The sequence below is a fragment of the Amphiura filiformis genome, chromosome 14 (assembly GCF_039555335.1).
Source record: "Amphiura filiformis chromosome 14, Afil_fr2py, whole genome shotgun sequence".
In the NCBI taxonomy this organism is placed as follows: domain Eukaryota; kingdom Metazoa; phylum Echinodermata; class Ophiuroidea; order Amphilepidida; family Amphiuridae; genus Amphiura; species Amphiura filiformis.
Window position 1 is genome coordinate 53,219,407 of NC_092641.1, and position 12,397 is coordinate 53,231,803.

General features: G+C 36.1%; 1 protein-coding gene across 1 annotated transcript in view; it reads left to right on the forward strand.

Annotated features, from left to right (window-relative positions):
• The window catches only part of LOC140170294 (uncharacterized), a 53,369-nt gene that overhangs the window by 12,504 nt on the left and 28,468 nt on the right, over positions 1–12,397 (forward strand). The window lies entirely within an intron of this gene.

The following is a 12,397-nucleotide window of genomic DNA, read 5'->3' on the forward strand; positions in this document are numbered from 1 at the left end:
AAGAACAAGAACAATGGGAAATAGAACAGTTATAATGAGCTTCTCGAAGTTGTTATACACAAATAACTTAATGCAAAATCCTTCAGAAAAGTACAAAGCGTAAAGGAAAAAATCGCAGCCAGTCGGTCTTTTGGGAATTTGTGGAAAAGGTCTAGTATTATCTGACATCTCTTCCTCTGGTGCCATTGAGACATTAGAGAAATCCATCGTTGACGATGTCATATTCAGAGAATTCGTCATTCTATGAAGTCAAATGAAGAAGCGATTACCATTGTACGCGTACGCTTAGATTTACTGCAGATAAAAAATCGTATATTTAATGTCAGACCTGGTTTCCCTGAAGTTCAAGAAATTTGGAAGTATACTCTTCATCACCGTCGCAAGGCACTGTCTTGATTATTTCAGAGCAACATCTATTTATATTGTTGTGACAATGATCGAATCATTCATTTAATGTGAATTATACGTACCTTTCACAAATTCCATCTGTTTCATTTGTAATCGATAATAACTTGCCACATATTGTTATACATTGTGATTGTTATATCCTTGCTGCATACTGTTATTTACATCAATAACAATGTTCTAGCGTAAATCTATTCGCAATGCTGCCTTTTACATTGAGGCAGACTGATTCAAAATATTTGCCTATCAAACTAAAATGAAGTACATGTTATGTAATTTACTTGCAGTTATTGCCTCTTTACTTTGTGGGCAGACTGATTCAAAAACACTTGTTTCCGAAGTATTCATTCATTCATTCATTCGTTCATTTATTTTTTCACTCATCAAATAGCAAAAAACATAGAATACATACAAAATTATAATACAAGTGAGAGTGAAGGAATCACAGGAAAGGCCAAGAAGAGGCCTGGAAGTCTGTGATCCCTTGATTGGTTAATTCATCATTTGACATGGCAGCAGATTGTCATTTCTGTGAAGAAGTAACAGTAAGCTGTCATATCTTGATATGAATTAACCTAAAATAAGTAAGAAGACCGTATCTTATGTGTTATTTCCTTGTAGTTATGTATTTTTGACTGAAAAACATTTGGTCTTACGAAAAACGCAATAACACCCGAGGCAGCTATTATGATGATTATAGTCTTTAATGGACCTCGTCCTTGATGCTGCGTATAAAACCGTGAGGAGTAGGTGGTGGTGTAATTGGATGACAAAAAGCTTTAAAGGTTAAATACAATTGATTTTCAAGGCTTGATTCCAGAGGGGCGTAAGTTAATAATGGAAACAGCCATGCAGAAAAGAATGAACTCACGCGTACAATAGTGTATCAATCTGACCTAGGGCCACGGACAAATCGCGGCTCGTGAGTCATCCTATATGTTGCAGGGATAGGGAAGAGGCGACCATGATAGGACCATATGGGCTGATGGGGGGGTGTGGTTGTGGGCAGCCGTTTTCGGCAATTTTCCTTTGGATTTTCTAAATTTTCAATTTTTAAAATTATCCTGGATGATATCTGTCGTGAAATAAATCAATGCTTCTATAGGCTGTAATAGGCCTAGTATGCCTATTTATACCCTGAATATGCAATATATAGGCCTACAACAATAACTACAACAACAGTAACAAAACCAACAACCAATATTTTGTTAATCTAATTTGTAAAAATATATTCATAGGCCGCGCCTATTAGACTAGTATAGCCTAAAAATTCCTGAATTATATAATGAAAAAAACGGGCAAAAACAATCAATCGCTGCAGTCAGAAAGAAAGAAACGAACAAGAAAAAAAGAAAAAAGTGAGAGAAAAATAAAATAAAATAGATGGAATAGACCACATAGGGACTCGAACACGTACCAGTTTTCCAGCTCAAAACCATAGTATTATAGTCGAACGTGAGTCCAGCGCGCTAACCGATTGAGCTACTGAGTGATCTGTGAAATCGATTGATCTCAAACTGAGTATTATGGAATAGTGCATACCAGGCTCTTATCATAAACAATCTCATCACCGCTGTAAATGTCGGAGGTATCGATGGCGAAAAACCTCAATTTTTGCAAAAGTAGCTTAAATTTGGAGTGAAATTCAAATGGTAAAGGAATCGACATAATTTTGAGAAATAATGTAGGCAGTTAGAAATCAAAATTAATGTTCCACAATCCAGATATCGATAATGTAACATAACCATGATGCAGTCATGTCTACAGTAGAATTCATCTCGACCTTTGCAGGACTTAACCCCATTAAAAGCTATTAAACCAAGATAACACTCATTGAAACAGCTCAACTGATTAAATCGGATCTTCTCTGGCTGTGCACATGTGACTGTTTTCATGTGCGATATCGCAATAAAGTTTGTATTATAGCTTCAGTTGGGTAACCGATTATAAAGGAAACGGAAGGAAACAATGGTATGTGTACTTTTGTTCACGAAATGAGACAATGGCGTGCTTTTTGTAAACCAGCATTCTTGAAAATGAGCAACATAATGATTGTTGACTTAACACGGTTTGGAAATAATTACTTCATATTTTGGTGTTATCTGTCGTTTACCTGACCTTCCTAAAACACAAAAGTACGACCCTCTCCAAACACCTAAATTAGCTGAAAATTTAGGACATGTTACAAAACTATATTGTCTAGAATTTTAGAAGAGTACTTTTAATATTGGCCGGTTATTTTTCACACAGCGACGTTAACTAGGCAATGTACTATTACCTATAACATTAACTAAAACACCAAAGTACGAATATTTCCAAACATCTAAATTAGCTAAAAATTTAGGACATGTTAAAAAACTATATTTTCTAGAACTTTAGAAGAGTACTTTTAATATTGGCCTTTTATTTTTCACACAGCGACGTTAACTAGTCATATCCCCATACTTTTAACGTAGGGCTATTTGTAGAGGTCACGCGTCAATGGGAAAGAGCACTGTGCATTGTGTATAGGAAAACGGACAGTAACTGCAGTATGCAGTGTTTTGTGGTACAAGATTCTCGAAAATTGTTCCTTAAAACGGGCTAATAAAATTTAATCGGTACTGTTTTTGGTTCTTCCCCATGGCAACATTATTTCTTTGGTCGATTTGTAGTACAATACAAAAAAGGAGAAAACAATCACCCGGCGTAGTTTTATACGGAGCGAATATTTGAAAAAAACTGCATGGAACGTGTTTTTGATCTTGTGAACATGGTGCGTAAAAATGATTTAAACGAAGGATTTTCAAACGGATTCTAAAAATGTGTATAAACACACAAAAATAATGTTAAGATACATCCATGCACCAACATTTGACTCACTGCGATATTTGATTGCTGAGAAAACGCGGTTTTAGAGAACAACTTTATACGTCTTTTATACGTTTTTTATACGTTTCTTCGTGTAACCTTAAGACATGTAAAACGTCACAATATCTCAGTAAATATTTACTCGATGTTCATTACAGAAAGCATTACTTAAAAGTACATTAGGAGATTACTGGAACCGTATTAAAAAGGTTATTAGAGTTTAGCTTTATTAGAATGGATTGTCTGATGACAATAAATGGCTTCATTGTCTATTCAAATCAAAATGGTTGGTAAGAATGAGGTCGCTAAAGTAGACTTTTCAAGTATGGCTCGAGGACAAAATATTTCAAAACTTCAACTTTTTTCCGTTGAAGCGCATGGCATTAAAGGTTCCATAAAACATTTGAACATAACTTTTTGAATATTGGCGTAATTTTGCAACAAATATATTACAATAGCATTTGACAACATTTCAAAACATTTTAAAACATTTGTATGACTTTTTTGTTTATAAATTATTATATACAACCCATTTTAATGTTATTAAAAAGTTTCACAAAAACCCTCTATAAAAAAACATTAGGAGTGTGAATTTCAAATAGTTTTGATAAAGTTAAAGGTAAATATGCATGCCTGTGTTTACAGGCCAGATTGCACATCTCTTATTTGCAGCGACACTTGGGACCAGACTAGACCGTGATAAGACCAGACCGTGATCGTTTTACAAAGTCGTACAATCGATCTTTAATTTATCACTTCGGAAACCCTGTAAATTTGCAACTAATTGCAAAACTGGTCCAGAATACTAGTATATAACTAATGTTGTGCATCTGTTTTATAGTCTATTTTGCTCCAACTGTTCCAGTCAATCCTGATTATTCGCTGTTTTGTCTATCGTATATTCCTTTTGGCTAGCATAATTCACCTTTTCAATAATTCACATAATCCTTTGCAAAGGATGTCTACATGATGTGCACTTCGTCATTGCGCACGTTGAACTGCGCAGAAATGATGTGCGCAGTGACATCGACCACAATCGTAATATCGGTTGAATTTGCAAAGGCTTTCAGAAATGGACCGTTCATATGCATAATATCTGATACAATCACACTTTTTTCGCCGCATTATGGGGGATATATGATCTTCTTCTAAACGTTTTTAATAATAAAACATAATACAAACATAAAAGACATCTTGTTCATGTTGTTAGAGGTTATCAAGTTACGATTTTAATAAGCATCTATAAACACTTTACATCGAGCATTAAATTCAATCATGTAATTTATTACCGGTTGAGCTTTTTGGTATTTTGATCTCAATATTTTTCATCTGTTATGCACCTTTGCACATAATTATGAAACGTAAATCGTAGATTCAGACCAAAATCGGTGTTTACGTATTAAATTGTATTCATATATAGATAGTGAGAACCAATTAGAACAAGCGTTAGTAAATTACTACCCGTGCATAAATATTGTATAATTGCACGGGCGCGCACTCCACGTAGTACGCGCAGTGCTTTCGGATGCGTTCATTTTTCTTGCGGGTGGATGCACTTAATATAGGTTGCATTTTCCAACATTTTTAGTGACAATTTTGTTAGTAGGTTAATAAATGCGTATCACTTTTTGCTCGAGAAATTGTACAAAATAATGCACTTGTACTGAGATGTTGATGCGTCTAATGCACTACCCCCTTCGGGGCTCGTACATTAGACGCTTCAACATTTCTGTACGCGGGCATTATTTTGTACAATTTCACTCCCAACAAGTGATACGCGTTAATTAACCTATAAATAGCTGGCCTCTACGATACAGTGAGAGAGTATGTAATCATGACTAAGTGAGATTACCGATTCTACTCTCTCAATTTATTTATTACATACCAGTTTGCCCGAGCTTCATAAAGTCCTTTAAAATTTTTACAATATTGTATGTAAGGATACGGTAGCGATGTTGTTCTAACAGGGTTCTTTTGTAGCTTTCACACTTTTTGTAGGAAAATGTCAGAGGGCACAGGACCTTGATTAATGTCCAAAACAGAGAACAGAATATTTGTCTACTCCAAGACCAAGCCCTCACCGTGTTAATATTGATACTACTATACTCCCTCAAAAGGTTAACAGGTTACAAACTGAAATGCTATAAAATTCGTGGCTAAGAATGGAACCCCAGACCAGGCTCAAACCAACTTATAATATTTACTTTTACCTATTCAATTTCTAACCTAGCCGTAAAATGTGTGATTTTTAATACATTATATCACAAACCCACTTTAAAAGCTACTATTTGTGCTAATGGCAAGTAACCTTATTTCACAACAAGTGAAGTAAATATCATTTTCAAGGAGTAACAAAAAGCATCGAGTACACGCACGAATTGACGACAATGTAATAAATTTTACGGGATTTTGACTGGCTTTTCACTTGATATTGGCAGATTATTAAATGCCGCGGGAATATGACAATCAGGAGTCCTCGAGAATATCATTCGCTCGATGACTTAATAGAACAGTTAAGTGTCTAGTTCGTCTCAAGTGGGATAATATTTTTTCAGATTGACATTTGATTTTTGACATTACTCTTTATTTGAATTCGCAATAGAGTGTAGAGTTTCATCATTGGTGCTCTTTCTTTACTATAGATAATGATTATTGTTATTAAACTCAGCAAAACATTGAGACTCGCTGGGGGTTAATTTGTTGGCGTGGTAGTATTTATAATGTTTGTGATTAGTACCAATGACCAAAACAAAATATCAACACATCTTGCGTCACTTTTGTGACGCAAGTAGTAGTTGTGTTAATTTTAGCAATATTCCTCTTCTGGGACGTTACTTGGAAACGATAAAAATAACAGGTTGATTAATTTGTCCTTAATGTAAACCAAATGAATGATGCGAAGGTGTTGCGTTGTCACATCCAAGACAAAGAAAAAGTGTAGACGTGCTTAGAAAGAAATGAGAGAAGAAATGAGAAGAAGAATTAGAATCCCGTCGTCGTCATCGTCATCATAATCATCATCATTATCATCATCATCAACAACATCATCATCATCATCATCAACAACAACAACATTATTATCATCAGCAACATCATCATCACCACCATTATCACATCAGTCTCTACGCTCGACAACCGATTCTTTAGAAATGCATAGTCGCGCTAAAAGTGGATCGATACATGTTAAAATCAGCACAATTCAGAGATACACCGTTTTGCTATGAAATTTATTTTCTCGGTCAAATATAAAGCAATATTTTTTTTTCTTCAGTAATGTCAGTTAAAAACTTAGTGCTTGGATATACATTTTTTTTTTAAATCCTGGTGTTAAAATTCAAGCATCATATTTTGTCTTTTAGTGTGATATTTTTGATTTTTATAGGCCTTGAATTCGCACGCGAGCTTTTTTACGGAATTCATTTTTAGCGTCTCAAACTAATATAGTTTGCTAAAGAAAGATATTTCCCACCTCTGTAAGGCACATCGTGTGGGTCTATATGTTATAGTTTTGTCAGAATTTCCGTTTTTATTTTACCCTTTTTCCCTTCATGCTCCAAAAATGTCAAACTCAGTACTTCATCTCGAGAGCAACCAGCAGAAATATTCGATATTTCAATTGTTGTCAACCAGGTCCCTTTTCCATTGAAAACCAGGATTGCCTGACCAGCGATTTGGTAGCCCAAATCCCCAATTGGATGTTGTGGTAAATGGGGTGAATTTTGGAAATTTGCTCCCGTGATAGCCTGCAATTTCAATTTATAGGGGCTATGGATTCCATTCCTAGCTAATGCTAGTATTAGCCTAAGATTTTCAGCCGGCAGTTAAAAAATTGTGGAATCAAAACGGAAATTCTATGATATATCGCTCACGGTGATGTGCGTTAGAAAGTTGGGAAAAATCCTTCTTTAGCGAACTATATTACTTTGAAATGCTAAAAGGATGATCCAAAAAAAGGCTCGCGGGCAGAGTTGAAGCCTATCAAAATCGAAAATCTTACACTAAATGACTGAATTTCACGCCTAAATTTAACACTAGGATTTGAAAAAAAATACAGTATCAAGCATTACAGTTTTTCATGACATTTACTGAAAAAATGAAAATTATTGCTTTTCATTTGGCCGATAAAATTAATTTTACATTGAAAAGGTGTAACTCAAAATTTTGCTCATTTCAACACCAAATTCGATCGTTTGTATTGCCTCATTAAATGACTGAGTGAGCTTTGAACAAAAGAATTGGTTGTCCTGCGTAGAGACTGACATATCATCACAAAAAGTCGAACAGGAAACTAGAGATGTTGTCAAGTCTATTGAAATAGCTCTTGATCGCTGCTATTAAAGATTCCGGTTATAAAAATTAGTCTTATTGCAAGTTTGCTACATTACGCCCAGCAACATCCATAGTTTGCATGCGAGAATACTAAATATGTAAGGGCATTTCGTCATTCCAGTATCTTTTTTAAATTGTATATGGTGCAATATAGATAACACACAAAAAAGCTCTGTAAAATTCCAATTGCTTCAAACATTGAATATGCGAGTTACATATAATTGCATTGTGTTATAGTGCATCATAACCATATGTATTGTTATTTCTGTCAGTCGACATGACGAAACTACAAATTGGACGATGTCTTTGTCAAACGACATAATCTGCAAGAAATCCTAAGGTATAACACCTCCCACTGTCTTGGGTAATGAGGCAGTGGATCACGAAGTGCCCCTTTAAAGAAGGCAGACACAGTCTATCCAAATTGGAATCGTGTCATCTTTTATAATTGTTTATTGAAAATAAGAACCTATGGCCCCGGGGGTGCCACTGTAATGGTGAAGGGGGGTATCAGGCGCGTCCGTGGACTCACAAAAAGGACCCTAAACAAGTATTGCTGAAACTGAAATTTGCACCCTAAACAAGTATAAGTAGCGTGATTTGCTACCCTAAACAAGTAGTTGTCTTTTCTCTAACCCTAAACAATTGATGCAATTATTACCCCTAAACAACACTAAGAAACAGGTGCTTTTAACCATAAAATAAGTAAGAAGCTGTTGCCTTGGTCAATTTTGGAAATAACTTTATTAATTAAATGCATGTTAATATGAAAAGCTTGAACATGTTGAATGTAAAAGTGTCAACTTCAAAGGTTCATAACTTGAAAACTGAGTCCCCTACGTACATATGAACTGTATCAAGAGATAGAGCTCTTTAAAATAAAGCTTTTCTGAAAAAAATGGACAGAGCTCCGCCGTAGACAGAGAAATTTAAGGTTTCCAAGAGCTTGCTTTTTAATCACAAGTCACTTATTCACAGAGCTTACCTATAGTACTAGTAGTAGCAGCCTCCATTAAAACAATAGTTTAAGGATGCACAGCTATGTTTTCTCAAAATTTGAGTTGGCAAAATCCCTAAAAAAGTAAGTCCTAAATTTATTAATTTATTCAATTTGGCAACTGGCTAAATTGCGAAAAACAAACAACCAGGTTTTGAATTTGGAGTTAATAGGACATCGGTAAAGTGGACAAACATCGTTTTTTTGGTATTTATCAATTATTAATTTAAATGAATAGGACTGGCAACCCACAAATTTCAGAAAATCATTGATCAATACATCATTAAAACAGTCAAGTGTCAAAGTCAATTAGAATACTATGATATCAGTTGTCTATGCATGGTTAAAGAAAATATATTAATGTGCCCGTGCTGCACCATGAGAAAGTCACGACAAAACAAAGTCGAAAACCATCTTGTAGGCTTATTCTTTTGCACAAATAGACCTAAATAGTTAACTAAATACCTTCAGAAGACAAAGCATGTGTTGCAGGTAGATAGTTAATAAAAAATATTAATGTGCATGAAAGATCTGCAAGTTGGAAGAAAATCATTCCGGAAACCATCTTGTAGGCCTAAAAAGTTTTTTTAATGTGCATGCATCATGCGAAAGTCGGGAGAAAAACAAAGTCCCAAACCATCTTGTAGGCTTATTTTTTTGCACCGATAGAGCTAAATAGTTAACTAAATACCTTCAGAAGACATAGCATCAGATGGTTAAGTAAAATCAGCAAGTCGGAAGAACATTATTTCGGAAACCATCTTGAAGTCCTAGCCATATAATTTTTTTAATGTGCATGCATCATGCGAAAGTCGGGAGAATAACGCAGTCGGAAACCATCTTGTAGGCTTATTCTTTTGCACCACTAGAGCTAAATAGTTAACTGAATACCTTCAGAAGACATAGTATTAGATGGTTATTAAAATATTAATGTGCAGGAGAAAATTATTTCGGAAACCATCTTGTTGTAGGCTACAACAAGATGGTTTCCATAGGCCTATTAAATAATTTTTTAATATGCATGCATCAACGAAAGTCGGGAGAAAAATGGTGTATATTTTTGCCAGTTTGGTATGGCTTAAGTGTCTAGCATCTAAAGAATTGAGTCCGTTGGCAAAACCCCGGGGTAAAACTACCCTAAGTACGTAAGAGCTCCAAAAACATACCCTTTTACACCAATTTTACATGGATTTGATACCCTATTCGCGTTACGCACGTAACGTGCCCTAGTCTGAAAAATACCCTTTTTACGTGAATTTATGGACGCGCCTGATACCCCCCTTCACCATTCGAGTGGCCCCCCCGGGCCTATGGCAAGCCACATCGTTCATAAATGCGAGTTTTGCCCGCTATACTGGTCGAGGAGCCCGCTATACTGGTCGAGGAGCACGCTATACTGGTCGAGGAGCCCGCTATACTGGTCGAGGAGCACGCTATACTGGTCGAGGAGCACGCTATACTGGTCGAGGAGCACGCTATACTGGTCGAGCAGCACGCTATACTGGTCGAGTTTCACCACGCCGAACGGCGAGTTTCACAACGCCGAACGGCGAGTTTTTCTGACGTCGATCTAAAATACTTATAGTTCACGAAAAAAATACTACATGCAGGATTATAATAATGTTTAAAAACAATTTTGGTAAACTTTTTTCGGGGGTGGGTCTTTTATCTAGTTTTTTTGGTATATCTCTTATAAAAAACGAATCAATGTGCCCGGAAGTTTTAAAAGCGGGGTTCTCTTGCTCTCGTTTCTGATTGGACTTAAGCCGTTAAAGTCATAATGTACGATCTTTTTCAGAATTTACCTTTATTTTTTCAAAACCGGCATATTTGTAATACTTACACATGTTCTAACTTAAATCTATGAGCAAACTGTCAAATTCGTCCTATTTGTAGTAAAACGGACGATTTTCTGTTGGTCCGACATAAAGTCATAATTTTTTAGATTATGACTTTATGTCGGCCACGATCGCAAACCGTACTAGCTTCCTACAAAACTAGCTTGGTTACGCTCCCTCCACATGTAGAAGGAGCGTAACCAAACTGGCCGCGTAGGAGACTAACTCTGAAGCCGCACTCGCTGTCCTAATCCAAATAGTGCGAGATGTTTCGCGAGTGTAGAGGTGATGTTTATGATGTTGTTTCTTTGCAAATTCCCAATGTTTTTCGCGTCCAAATGTATTGGGAACTTTCATAATGATTGCATATTATCATTGTAGAAGAAAAAAAGAAAAATCTAAAAATTTAAAAAGATCGTACATTAAGGCTTTAAGCCTACACAGGGCATTTAAACAAGCTGCGTCACGCAGAGTTTTAACCCAATTAACGCGATCCACGATTTGCTAGTTTTGCGCAGGCCTACAAGCGCATGTATTATTTGTATTGCTACTTGAACAATGTTCAGAATGTTGTATGAACCCCAGACAAACAAGGTGGATATGTCTATGGTATGAACGGGGTTCATTCATAGGATTTCGGGCATGACATGATCGTTGATTTATGCGAGTGTTCAAGCGAAATCCTATGAATGAACCCCTAATTCAATGTTAGTTGCAAATTCAATCAGTCAGGTTATTTATTAATGTTATTTATTGAAGATCGGGTTAAGTGTCAACCGGTATTCTCTGAAATTTGTTCATTTTACGTGCGCACTCTTTTGCCCTTTAACCCCCCCCCCCCCTCCCCCCGGTACTCACATGTATATATACGGGGATGTGCCGCCCATGGTTTTAGTCTCAATGTGTTTTAGTCTCATATATTTTCCTACTTTATTTCCCCGGATAGTACTGCAGTATTACAAGGAAAGCCGCATTCAAAGACCAAAAAAAATTTTGGTTGTAGGCACAGAATTAGAGAAGGAGAACCGGGACTCCCTATACCGCCACGTAGGCCTACAATCGAGCCGTCAGCTATGGGGAGAAAATTGGGGGTATTCGGGTCCTTGCGCGGAGACGAACGAAAACAATTCTGCGTCTCATCTGAAGCGTCTTGGTACTCGCGTGCAGGTCGCATGAAGGTTAAGTGCATCTCTCAAATGCGCCCATCATCCATGTCGCGCTTGCATGACAACGAATGCCTCGAGCGCATTCCGAGGGAAACCGAATACCCCCAATTTTTGCTCCATGCCTGTATCAAGATGGCGGTCGAGTCCTGGTTCTCTGGTTTAATTCTGTGGTTGTAGGCTACTTGTAGGGCCTACTCCACCGACCGATCCTAATATGCAGGGCCGACCCATAATAGGCCTATATGTAGGCTTATTACGCCTATTTTTTTTTAATCCAAAAATTAAGAGTCTATGTTTCTTTTCAAAAAAGGAAAAATCCAGTTTTCCCAAAAAATTTGTTTTACTTCAATAATTCAAGGCACATTCCTGACAAGCACTTTTTATTGTGTAATAAACATTTAGACCATATCAGAGAGGATGCCCACAATTAAGAATTAAAAATAAAATAATGAAAAATCATAAACAAGTGAAATGTATATGATGATATTATATGATCTTATACCGTATAGGCCTACACTTAAAACCAAAATAAAGAAATACTTAAAGGGCCACATAAATAAAAATCACGAGCTATCTGGTCAAGAATGATAAGAGGAAATTATACCGGTAACTAGAAAAGAACGGGGACATTTTTACGTTAATTTATAGGCCTAATATGAAAAAGAAAAGAGATCAGAACCTTTAAGATAAAACACAGCACAATTTTCCTTTAATTTCATCTATGATATTTACAATTTATTTTCCATTTTTACACATTAAACAGAACTTCAATCACATTTTCAAAGGGCAACACCTGATATATACATGTAGGG